The sequence below is a fragment of the Crocodylus porosus genome, unplaced genomic scaffold, assembly GCF_001723895.1.
Source record: "Crocodylus porosus isolate Cpor-Errol unplaced genomic scaffold, CroPor_comp1, whole genome shotgun sequence".
In the NCBI taxonomy this organism is placed as follows: Eukaryota; Metazoa; Chordata; order Crocodylia; family Crocodylidae; genus Crocodylus; species Crocodylus porosus.
Genome location: NW_017728951.1, coordinates 35,666,151 through 35,679,188, shown reverse-complemented (window position 1 = coordinate 35,679,188; position 13,038 = coordinate 35,666,151).

Sequence of the window (13,038 nt, the reverse complement as noted above, 5' to 3'; positions counted from 1 at the left end):
GATCTATATAACAAGCCAGAGGCAAAAATGAGTCAAGAGAGCAAAGGAGGGTCAAGGGTTAAAGACCCACATTTCTGCCCTTTGTGATCCTACACTCCTGCTATTGACAGTATCGCTTGCTTTCCAAAATTACTACAACTACTAGATCCCAGTATAATGGTGCAGTCAGCCCATGGAAAGCAGACTTGCTCTATGCTTTGTTGGAAACCTGTATGCTTATCCAGGAGCATCCCCTGTTTAATTTTTAAAAAGGCAGATACATATTTTTTATGTTAATTACAGCAATACCTCTGAATTTTGCAGGAAGGGAGGGAAACCATCCCCAGACAACTGCAGGGCAGTTGAGTTGGAGCTGAGGAAGGACATACCTTCCCCCCCACCCAGCTCCTACTTCACCCAGCCCCCAGGGAGCCACGCAACTGGAGCCTCATGAACAGGCCACGCAAACAGGTGGACGTGTCTGCCCGGCACGCGAGTTAGCATGGAGCTTGCGCAGGAGGGTGAGTGGGAGAGCCTGCGGCCCTGCCAGTGCACCCCAGGGTAGGTAGCCACAGTTAGCCATACTACTACCAGTAAAATGTGGATGGGCATGCACCGCAACCCGAGGGTCCCCTTGGGGTCTGCAGCCCCCTCCCTCTGGCTTCTCAGAGGCCTCCACCCAGACGGAGCCCATGGTTCCAGGCTTCACACAGACGGAGCCTCTGGTTCTCGGCTGTGGGGGCTGCCTGTCCCTTTTTCAGGCTCTGGGGTCTGGGAGCATGGCCACCTCCCCTTGTGATGTCTTCTCCCTTTTGGGGTCTCTGGTGTACCAGCTGGAGGAGCTCCAGGCCACAGTCCAGAGACTGCGCACCATCAGGGATGGTGAGCGGGAGATAGACTCCTACTACCAGGCCATTCACCCCCTGGAAGCAGAGGGTAGACCAAGATCCTTCCAAGACAAGGGAGGACTTGGGGACCACCCATGCTGTCCAGCCAAGGGGTTGGACCAAGGTGGTCGAGGGTCCCAAGGCCCACGGCACCAAGATACCTGCCCCACTGGAGCTTTGCAACAGGTACGAACCTCTTGCAGCCCCAGCAAAGCCTGCTAAGCTTCCAGCTCTGGTAGGCAATACAGGCTCAACTGTAGCTACCACCTCCACTCTCCCTAAGACAAAATACAAAGTGTTTGTTGTGGGAGATTCCATCCTGAGGGGGACTGAGGGGGCAATCCGCCACCCTGACCCTTTAGCCCAGGAAGTCTGCTGCTTCCTGGGAGCCCGTACCTGAGACATTGCGGAGAAGATCCCTGATCTCTTCTGGCCCACTGACCCTATATGCTCTTTATCCATGTGGGCACAAATGACATGGCTTGGAGCAATCCCAGCTGGGTAATGAAGGGATTTGGGAGTGGGGCTAATGGGGCTGGGAGCACAGGTGGTGTTTTCTTCTATCCTCCCAGTCTTGGGCTAGGGACTGAGGAGGGAGGGGAGGATTCAGGTAGTAAACCAAAGACTGCAGTGCTGGTGTCATCAGGAAGGCTTTGGCTTCCATGACCACAGCCCGCTCTTTGATGAGAGAGGCAGTAAGCTGCTGGGAAGGGATGGCCTCCACCTCTCTTCGCTGGGGAGAAGGCTCTTCTAAGCCAGACTGGCTGACCTGCTCCATCGGACTTTAAACTAAGCCCACTGGGGGATGGGGAGACTACTGCCCCTGCTGATCTGCTAAGCAACTCTTGCAAAGCCAGCAGGTCAAGGCACTAAAGGAAGCCCATCCCTGCCGCAGCCCTGGAACAAGCTGTAGGCAAGGTAAGGGCCCCTAAAGGGACACTTGCCTGCCTCTACGCAAATGGCAGGAGCTTGGGGAATAAACAGGGACCTTGTCCTCCTGCTTAACAGAAATAATTATGTCATCAAAGGGATAATGGAGACATGGTGGGACTCCACCCATGACTGGATCACAGGTATAGATGGCTATACCCTCTACAGCAGAGATCGAGTAGACCAAAGTACTGGGAGTGTAGCTCTCTATGTTAAGGAAAGCTATGCATCCCTGCAAGCTGACACTGGTGCCCAGGGTAGACAACTTGAGACCCTCAGGGTTAAAATCTGTAGGGAACATGGCACAGGGGACACAATGGTGGGAGTCTATTACAGACCTCCTACCCAGGATCAAGTGCTTGACCAGGAGTTCAGCAGGGAATTGACTGAAGCTGCATGCTCCCAGTGCATGGTTGTCATGGGAGACTTCAGCTACCCAGACATCTCATGGGAAGACCACTCAGCCAAATCCAAATGGTCGCAAAGCTTTCTCTCATGCGTGGATGACCTCCATCTGACACAAGAAGGCAACGGGCCAATGAGAGGTAAAGTGTTGCTCCACCTGGTACTGCCTACGGGGGATGACCTAATCAGTGACCTGACAATCACAGGGAGGTTGGATGACAGCGACCACAACCTGATCACCTTCACCATCCGCCATAAAGCTGGCAAGTCAGTCAGAAATACAGAAGTCCTCGACTTCAGGAAAGCTGACATTAACAAGCTCAGGAGGCTTGTCAGTGAGGCCCTAAGGGACTGTGACCAAAAGGGGAGGGGAATTCAGGATGAGTGGTTGCTCCTCAAGGGAGTGATCCTGGATGCACAAGCTAATTCTGTTCCATCTTGGAGGAAAGGCAACAAAAGGGCATAGCAACCTCCTTGGCTCTGCCAGGAACTAGCAGACCTCCTGCATATAAAAAGAAAGGCCTACAAAGAATGGAGGACTGGATCCACCTTCAAGGAGGAATATTCTGCACTGGTCCGGACCTTCAGAGAGTGAACCAGGAAAGATAAGGCTTCAATTGAACTCCAACTAGCTTTGAGAATCAGGGACAATAAAAAGTCCTTTTTCAGATATGTGGGGAGCTGGAGGAAAAGCAAGGGAAACATTGGACCCCTGCTAAACCAGATGGGATGACCGATGCCCAGGAAAAAGCCAACTTGCTAAATGGGTACTTTGCATCATTTTTTCACCAGTCCCAAGGGGCACCCCTGCCCATTACAGGACAGGAACGCCTGGGTAAGGGTGATTCCTTACACTCCATCAATGCTGACCTTGTGAAGGAACACCTTGAGAGGCTGGACACCGTCAAGTCAGCTGGCACTGACAGTTTACATCCCAGAGTACTCAAGGAGCTGGCAAGCACCATAGTCCAGCCCCTGGCATGGATCTTTGAGAACTCCTGGAGCTCTGGTGTAGTGCCCGAAGACTGGAAGAAGGCCAGTGTGGTACCTATCTTCAAGAAAGGGAGGAAAGTGGATCCAGCAAACTACAGGCCCATCACCCTGAACTCTATCCTGGGGAATGTCTCGTAAAAGATTATCAAAGAGACTGTTCTTAACAGACTGGCAGAAGGCAGCATCCTGAGGGATAGCCAACACGGGTTTGTTGTGTGTAAGTGTTGCTTGACCAATCTTATTTCCTTTTACAACCAGGTGACCTATCACCTGTACAAAGGCGCAGAGATTGATGTCATAAATCTTGACTTCCAAAAAGCCTTTGATCTGGTATCCCATGATCACCTCTTAGCAAAACTGGCCAACTGTGGCCTCAGCTATACCACGATCCGCTGGCTGGGGAATTGGCTCCATGGTCAGACCCAGAGGGTGGTAGTTCACGAAAGTAAATCATCATGGTGCCCTGTGACCAGTGGGATGCCTCAAGGCTCTGTTCTTGGGCCAACATTATTTATCATCTTCATTAATGATATGGACATTGGAGTCAGAAGTGGACTGGCCAAGTTCACCGATGACACCAAACTTTGAGGTAAAGCATCCACACCTGAGGACAGGTGGGCAATCCAGGCTGATATTGACAGGCTCAGGAAATGGGTGGATGAGAACCTGATGGTGTTTAACACTGAAAAATGCAAGATTCTCCACCTTGGGAAGGAAAACCCACAGCATCCTTATAGGCTCGGCAGTGCTACACTGGCTAGCACTACAGATGAAAAGGACTGACCACAAGATGAACATAAGCCTTCAGTGTGGTGCTGTGGCTAGTAAAGTGAGCAAAACGCTGGCTTGCGTCCATAGATGCTTCTCAAGCAAATCCCAGGACGTCATTCTCCCATTGTACTTGGCTTTGGTGAGGCCACAGCTGGAGTACTGTATCCAGTTTTGGGCTCCACAGTTCAAAAAGGATGTGGAAAAGCTTGAGAGAGTCCAGAAGACAGCCACATGCATGATCAGATGTCAGAAAAACAGACCTTATGATGAGAGGCTGAGAGCTATGGGACTCTTCATCCTGGAAAAGCATAGGCTCAGGGCTGATCTAGTGGCTGCCTATAAGTTTATAAGGGGTGCTCACCAGGATCTGGGGGAACATCTGTTCACCAGAGCGCCCCAGGGGATGACAAGGTCAAATGGTCACAAACTCCTTCATGACCATTTTGGGCTGGACATAAGGAAGAACTTCTTTACTGTCCAAGCCCCCAAGGTCTGGAACAGGCTGCCACCAAAGGTGGTTCAAGCACCTACATTGAACACCTTGAAGAGAAATTTGGATGTTTATCTTGCTGGGATCCTATAATCCCTGCTGACTTCCTGCCCCTGGGACAGGGGGCTGGACTCAAAAATCTTCTGAGGTCCCTTCCAGCCCTAATGTCTATGAAATCTATGAAATTCTGCATTTATAACAATTGCTTTTGAGGCAAATACAGAGATCTCCAAACTGTATTTTAATATGTACTATTGATATGGAAACAAGAACTGAATCCTATTTCACCTATTGTACCTCAATGCTACATACATACCTGAGTAACTGCAGTCTGGGCCCTTGTGTACAGTTGGCAGTTCAGCTCTGGGCACACAAGAACAAGCCTACTGAGCATGCCAGGGAGCTTTGGGGCAAAATAGGATTGCCCAGGTACATGTGTAAGTCCTGAAATTTTAAACAGGGAAATATCATGACTTGGGAGCTGGAAGGGGTTCTGGGGGATACCTACCCAAGGCCTGGTGCTCACAGCACCTTGCTGGGAAGAAGGAGGTACAGATTTAAACACCTTCTGGAGGATCTACAACTGGGCTCATTCATTTTCTGGGCAAGTGCATTAAATACTAGGATCTGGGTTTAAAGCATGGGTGGGCCCTTCTCTTCCTCACTGCCAGGAGGAGGGTGACTGTCTTTTACACCAAAGGGAAATAAAATCTTGAACTGTATGTAAATGCCAAAACTTGTAGCTATGTGGCTGTGTATGTGCCACTTAAGCAAATGCAGAGAAATAGGATTTAGTCCAAAGTTTCTGTGTTTTCTTAACTTCTTTTTTTGTCTGGTTAGAGTACAAATCTATGAATATTCCAATCTGGACAGAGTATAATTCAGTATACATTATAATTACCCAATGTCTCCATGCCATCTTGCATTTGCACTCATTGGGCATGTCTATGCATGCAATTAATGCTATTTGGCTTTATTGCACAGTAAATTTACTACACAGGAGACTATTTTACTGTTCAGTAAGCACCTGCACATGTAGACAGTGATGCTTTACTGCAGAGTAGATTAGTCTACTGCACAGTATAGTGCCTTGTGTAGACACGGCCATTATCCTATACACGGTTCTTAACTGAGTTCAGCTGTAAGCTCCTTGAGGCAGAGAACCATCTTTATACTTGCTTGTGAAGTCCTTTATGATGTGGTCTATAAACAGGCCCCTATCTCTAATACAATTATGAAGCTGTACACATAGCTGCCTGCTTGAAATGTTTTAAAGCTGAGACTGACATGGGGCAATGACACCAGGACCAGTGAACAGGCCAGCAAACGGGAGTTTGAGTGAGAGTTTGCTGAGGGAGTTTGCCCAGCCACTTTCTACCCTTCCTTCACTTTAAACTTGCTGAGTAGAAGCAAGCATAGGAGAAAGAAGGAATTTTCTTTGCTGTAGCAATAGAAGAGGAAGCAGGAGTTAGAAGGAGATTCAACATCATGGCCAGAAGATGTCAGTACCAATGCCACTGTCCTTGCCAGCTTTGGATGTATCTGAGCTGGCTCTGTCCAGCAGAGGCCACTGATCATGGAGGCTTCCATCCAGGTCCTGGCCTGGCTTTGCAGCCTGCATGTCCCTACCGAAGACAGCCTGGTGGGGGAGTACTTAAGATGTAGAGGTGCCTCCTGGTAGATTCCTTTCCTTCTGGAATCAGGTAAGGGAGCTGCAAAAGGATGTGGCCAGGCTCAGAAGCACCTGTAAGCATAAGTATTTCATCACCTCAATGTACAGAGAGTCCTCTAGCGTCATGCAAGAGGGACAGCCAAAAAAGGCATTGGAAGACAAAGATGACCCAGAAACTCCAGAATGTGGAAGCGGGCAGCTTGTCACCTCTGGTAGCAAACTGTACTCCTCTTCTGAACCTGCTGCTTTCCAGCTGAAAAACAGGCATGAAGCTCTGGCATTGAATGAAAAGGAGCCTACCACACAGGCAAGCGAGACCAAGCTATGTACTCCAAGGGTGAGAGGACGGAGACCACTGCCACCTAAAGGCAGTAACAAGTTGTGGTGGTTGGGGACTGCCTGTTGCAGGGCACGGAGGCATCAATCTGCCAGCTTGATGTGCTGGCTCAGGTCTGCTGCCTACCAGGAGCCCATGTCCAAGATGGCACAGAAAGGTTCTGAGATTCATCCAGCCTTCTGACTATTACCCCATGCTTCTTATCCATGTGAGTACTAATGATACTGCCAGGGTTGACCTGCAGCAGATCAAAAGTGACTACATGGCTCTTGATGAAAGAGTGGGTGAAGGAGGCAGGGGCCCAGGTGGTATTTGCATCAATTCTTCCAGTCAAGAGTAAAGTCCTGCATAAGAGCAAATTGCCGTGCTTTGATCTCCAGGACATAAGTAAATGGTATCAAGAGCAGGGATTTGTCTATTTCAAGAAGATCTACTGGAAAGATATGGGGTCCACATGACAAAGAGGAGAAGAGTGTCTTTGCATACAGACTCACTTAGTGGGAGGACTTAAACTAGGTTCACTGGGAAGTGGAGACAAAAGCCCAGAGTTAAGTAAAGTACTAGGGGACCTGGATAAAAATCCTAGTAAGGAGAAGCAACAGCAGAATTATTAACAATGTTTGCAGGGAAAAAGACAGGGCAATTAGTTACTTACCTGAAATATTTATATGATAATGAAAGAAGCATGGGGAATAAACCAAAAGAACTAGGGGTCCTAATACAATTGCAGAATGATGATATAATTGGGTTAACCAGAAACGACTGTGGCAGGGTGCGGGGCCTGGGGAAAATCAGCCTGCGCAGGGCCTGGATGCACTGGTGGGGGGTGAGTGGAGGGTGAACAGCTGGATGTGGAACTGGCCCAACTCTGTGGGGCCCCTCAAAACACAGCCCCCCCCCCCCGACAGCCCTGGGGTTTACAAAATGTGGTGGGAGGAGTTTACAAGACTATAATATCGTCATGGATGGGTATAACTTGTTCAGAAAAGACTGTTAGGAGAAAAAGAAGGAGGTGTTTCCCTATATATGAAAAGGATGTACACATGTTCTGAGGTACAGTACTACGTGGGAGGTAGGCCTGTTGAAATCCTTTGGGTAAATGTCAGAGGGGAGAGCAGCCAAGGGATGTCACAGTGGAGGTCTGCTATAGGCTACCAAACCAGGAGGAAGGGATGGACAAAACCTTCTTTAAACAACTAACTGAAGTTTTCCAGATCACAGGATCTGGTTCTCTTGGGAGATTTTAATTACTGTGATATCTGGAATAGGCAGTGCAGCAAATTCTTGGCTGGTTTTGGGGATAACTTTTTGGTACTGGTGGCGAAGAGGCAAACTTGGGAGGAAGCTCTTCTCAACCTCACTTGCAGGGAGGAGTTGGTTAAACATGTGAAGGTGGAAGGTATCTTGGGTGACAGTGACCACAAAACGATATGGTCTTGTTACACATGACAATTCACAAATGCTAAATCTATGCAACAGTATGTGGTATTAAACTTGGAACATGCTGTGAGCAACCACACATTAATGTACAGCTCTAAGTTTCCACTAGAGGGCTGGTGAGCAGGGACATGGCTAGGAGTCAGGACACCTGGGCTCCGTGGCTACTCTGGAAGAGGAGTGGAGGTTAAAGCGGAGGAACTGGGAGTCAGGGTGCTTGGATTTAGGGCATTTATACACGTGCTCTGGGAGTGGGGGGTGGGGGCACTTTAATTAGAGTGGTTCTGAGAGCTCAGCATCTCATGTATCAGCATCCCCATGCTTCAAAATGATGGTGGGGCATTTGAACTAAAGCTCATCAAAAAACCTTTAGATAAAGCACCCCTTCCCATTGTGAAGCACAGGGATTTTGATGCACGAGATGCGGGAGGCTAACAGAGCTCAGTAATTGCTACATGCAAGTGGACTTGAATAAGCAGTACATTGGAGCAGCCTCCCTGCTCATGTATAGGCAGCCTTAGTTCCTATCTCTATGAAGCCATCAGGAAGGGGAAACCTGCCTGTGCCAGGGGAGAAGTGAAGGGGGCATAGGGCTAGTAATTATAAAGAATAGCTGAGCCACTGTCTCTGTCTGTTAGCTGCAAAGGAACAGCCATAAAAACTGTCCTTCTGTAGCTTCCCCCCAGCTGCACCACTGTCTGACTGCTTGGTGCTGCTCTGTGTGAGTCCCCTGTGCAGCACAGCATCCCCAAGGAAGCAGACAGTGGCTCCGCTGCCCTGCATGTCCTTATTTTTGCTGCCCCATCCCCCTGCCAGGCAGCATCATGCTCTAGCTTCCCCTGCAAGTATGAACCTGCAACTGCTGGGAGTGGGGTTATACAGTGGGAGCATGGAGCGTGCTTCTCCCCCTCCCAGTGGCTCCATGATTTCACCATGCCAACTCCCCTCCTGTCAGCTGTTGCTCCATGCTCATGGGGAAAGCCAGACTTGCAGGGAGCAGGGAGCTGCCGGGAAGGGGGTTGGAGCTTGGAGGTTGCTTCTCCCTTTCCTGATGGCTCCATGCTCCTGCCATGCTGCACTACCCCCTGGCTGCAGATGAGTCTGGCTTCCTTCCACAGAGCCCAGCTGCCAGGATGGTGATGGAGCAGAAGGAACATGGAGCAGTGGGGCGGCCACACCACCATCTGTCTGGTTGGCTTGGGGTTTCTGTCCTGCTCAGGCATCCAGCTGCAGTAGTTCTAGCACTGGCAGGGCCCTGCTTTCCCCTGGGCAATACCACACCTTGGGCAGTAGTGTATAGAAGGGTGGACAGATTATCCATGGAATGGAAGTGGGTGGGAAGAGGAACAATGCATCCTGGGATGCTGGAGGACTGTAAATTGCTCATTTTATTTCCGTGGAGCAGACTGACATTAGTGCATCAGGTGCTCCATAACACAAGCTGGAGATACTCCTCATGGAGCCACGTAATCCAGCCTATGCTTTTCCTAACGGGCCTAGAAATTTGGCGGTAGGAGAGTGGTGGCAATTAACACTGCCACCACTCCCCCACCACCAAATTTCCATACTCTGTGCAGCTGGACTGGCCCCAGCCAGGCCAGCCCCATGCAGAGGGATCAAGCCCCATTCCCATGCGGTTGGATTGAGTGAGGGCCTGACCCTTGGATAGACCTGGTGCTGTTCACCTGCCCTAGGGGCTAGAAAGATCAGGTCCCTAGGCCCCTTGCTCAAGAGAGTAGGACTGGGATTCAAAATGACCTGAATCAACTGGCGAAATGGTCTGAATTAAATTAGATGTAATTCAACAAGGAGGACAAGTGCAAAACAAAATCCTGCACTTGGGACAGAACAATTGCATGCAGAAATACAAACAAAGGAATTATTAGCCAGTGGTACTGCCTGGGACTTGTAGTGAATCATAGGCTGAATATGAGCCAACAGCGTGCTCTTGCTGCAAAAAAAAAGCCAACAGCATACTGGGTTGTATTTACAGGAGTGTCACTTGCAAAGCAATGGAAATGATTATTCTTCTCTATTTGGCACTTGTGAAGCCTCACCTGAACAGTAGCATAATTTGCAAAGGGTGGTAAGCATGGAACCAGTCCAGGGTACAAATTCAGGGAGGGTGTCAGCATGGCAGCCCCCAGGGGTTGTGCTCTGTTGCCACAGCCTGGGTTTGGGAAGCTTGTTCCAAGGCAACAGCAGCCTGTTGCCACCACTATAGCTGGACAAGAAGGCAAGCATTCCTCTCCATGCCACCCCCAGGCACCCAAATTTAAAGCTATGCCTCTGTTCCTGGAGTACTGTGTCCAGGTTTGGGTATAGGGGGGTGCTCAGGTGATAGGCAATCAGTCTGAATATAACACTCTAAGATGGGGGGGAGGGGGGGTGTATCAGAGTGTAACCCAGGGTCAAGCTGGGTATCAGTCCAAGGCTGAAATATCAAGCCAATGGTCAAAACGAGGTCATGTTCAAGATAAGCAGCTGGTCCAGCCCAGCAGATCCAAGACAGAGGCAGAGGGAAGCAAGAACAGGCAAAAGAGTCCAACCCAGAAGTTCATAGCATGGAGTCACAAGGCAGAACTTCAAACCCCAGAGTCAGGTTCAGGAGTTCCAAGGAGGCTAGAGGCAAAGCAAGGCAGTTTATTGCTCAGATAACTATGGAAAGATTCAGGCTGATTTTCTCATTACCTCTGTCTGGGGCCAGGAATGTGATCAACCCCAGCTGGGCCTTGGCTCATTACACTGGGCCCCAAATATCAAGAAAGATGTGAACAGATTGGAAAGAGTCCAGGAGAGAGTAACAAAAATGATTAGGCCTTGGGAACGTGGTTTATGAAGAAAGGCTGAAAGAATTAGCGTGATTTATTATGGAGAAAAAAAGACTGAGGTGGGATGTGATAATAATTTCAAATACCTGGTGGGCAATTATAAAGAAGATGAAGACATCTGTGGTTGGAGAGGACAAGACTAGGAGCAATGGTCTCAAACTGCAGCAGGGGAAATTTAGGTTAGAGATTAGGAAGAAGTTTTGACCATGAAGGTGGTTAAGCTTTGGAACCACCCTGCCTTGGGCAGGGGACTGGTGTAGATGACCTTGTGAGAGCTTTTCCAGCCCTACGTTCCTATGATGCTATGCTTCTGTAACTGTTTGACAACTTCGTAATATTAAATGCAGTAAATATTAAATCATGAAGACAGCATAAAAATGCAATTATATGAAAATATATATTTTTTAAATTTATGTGGTATTCATTATGATGTGAACCTCTGTGGTAATAACGGTATTGCTTATTCTTCTTATTATCTAATCTGTGTTTAGACTCAGAGATGGTCGGATGATTTTAAACACAACATTCTGCCTGGTTTCATAAGATACATATTTGCTAAAAAAGATTGTCATTATTATTATTTTAATGCATTTTAATATTATTATTAGTTTGTATTACAATAGCACCCAGGAACCCTGATCAGACCTCTGGGCCTGACCATGCCAAGTGCTTGACAGGCAGATAGCTAAAAAAATGTGCCACTATACGGAGCTTATGAACCCATGACCCCAGCTGACTTCCTGCCCTTTGGGCGGGGGGCTGGACTTGATGATCTTCCGAGGTCCCTTCCAGCCCTGATGTCTATGAAATCTATGAAATCTATGGACTCAGTCATGCAAATTTTTAGCACGTGCTGATACCCCCTGAGGGAATAAAATAACCCATCACTTGAAATTAAAGGTGTGCTAAAGTCCCATTGCACTGAATGGTATCTAAACATGTGCTTAAAAATTAAACTGATCCTCAAGCGTGTTAATCAGTAGGGCTGGACTGATGATTTGCAACCTGAGATTGTGTCATGGAGAGCTCACTTTCCATGTGTAATGGTACAAGGCCCTACTCCTTCCCCATTATGAACATGTAACAGTCCTATGGCAACTACAGTAATTTCTTACAAGAGACAAGGATATAAGGAAAGTATTTTTAGACCTTTTTAATGTGATTAGCAGCTGGAAACTTGGAAGAAATATCAGAACCATCTGTGTGGACCATCTGTGTACATTTCACAAGTTGTACTATGTGAATCTCTGCTTTACTTAAATCTGTTGATGACCAATGTTTTTGTGTAAGGACACTGCCTGCCTGATTTACTTTTAAAAATTTTTTTGGTATTATTACATTGATAATTTAAGTATGAATAAATGAGAATTAATATTTATTAACTGGCGACATCAAGACTTTGGCAAACTTTCTCATGTTTAAGTTGTTACTGGCAATCCCTCACAGTCAAAGATGATTATCTTCCATGATTGCTTTATCTGTGGGTCCAAAGATGGCTGATGAGGTCTGGGACTGACAGACTATGTTCAACTTGGGCATGTCTTACCATGGGGGTGGGTGGCTCTGGACTCTTGATTCAGTCAGTGACACACTGTTTCTCCCACTTCTGCTTTTCCATCTCCTGTTGTTGTTGCAAGGTTTCAAAGTACTGAGATCCTTACAAAAGACTCTCCATTTGGGGCGGTCCTAATGTGGGTGGCCCAATTAAGTTAATGTTGGATGATCATCGCCTTATATAAGGATTCCAAACCAAAAATATTTCATTCCCCAAAACCAGTTAAGTTTGCTAAGTGACAATAGTGGCAGGACTTCTTGTCCCCATTTTGGTTACTTATTACAGCTTTCTTTATGGAAATATTTACAACCAAACTTTCTAGTAACTTCTCACTCATAGATGAATAGGGAACCATGTATTAAATATGTGACTCCAGCAGCCATTCACTTAACCCAAGAAGTTATTAGAAGTTTCTGTGCTAACTGACTAGGCCTAAGATTGAAGTTGTTCAAAACTGCCCTCTGCAGTAGTTTCTCTGCATGCCTTCTTAAAGCAGGAGAAGTTCTAACTTTTAATATCAATCCATTCTCTTATAATAATACTAGCCAATTGCCTGTCAAGAATGACAGGGAAGCAGGGGGTGAGCAGGTGAAGACAGATTGCTACCACTCACCACCCTGAGCCGCCACCACCTCGCAGGAGCAGAGGTGGGCAGGAAAGCTTGCCCTGCCATCTGATCTGTCCCCCACTGGCCTTTGCCCCACCCCCCCACCCCAGACCTGCTGCTCAGAGGCAGCAGGGATGGCGGGGG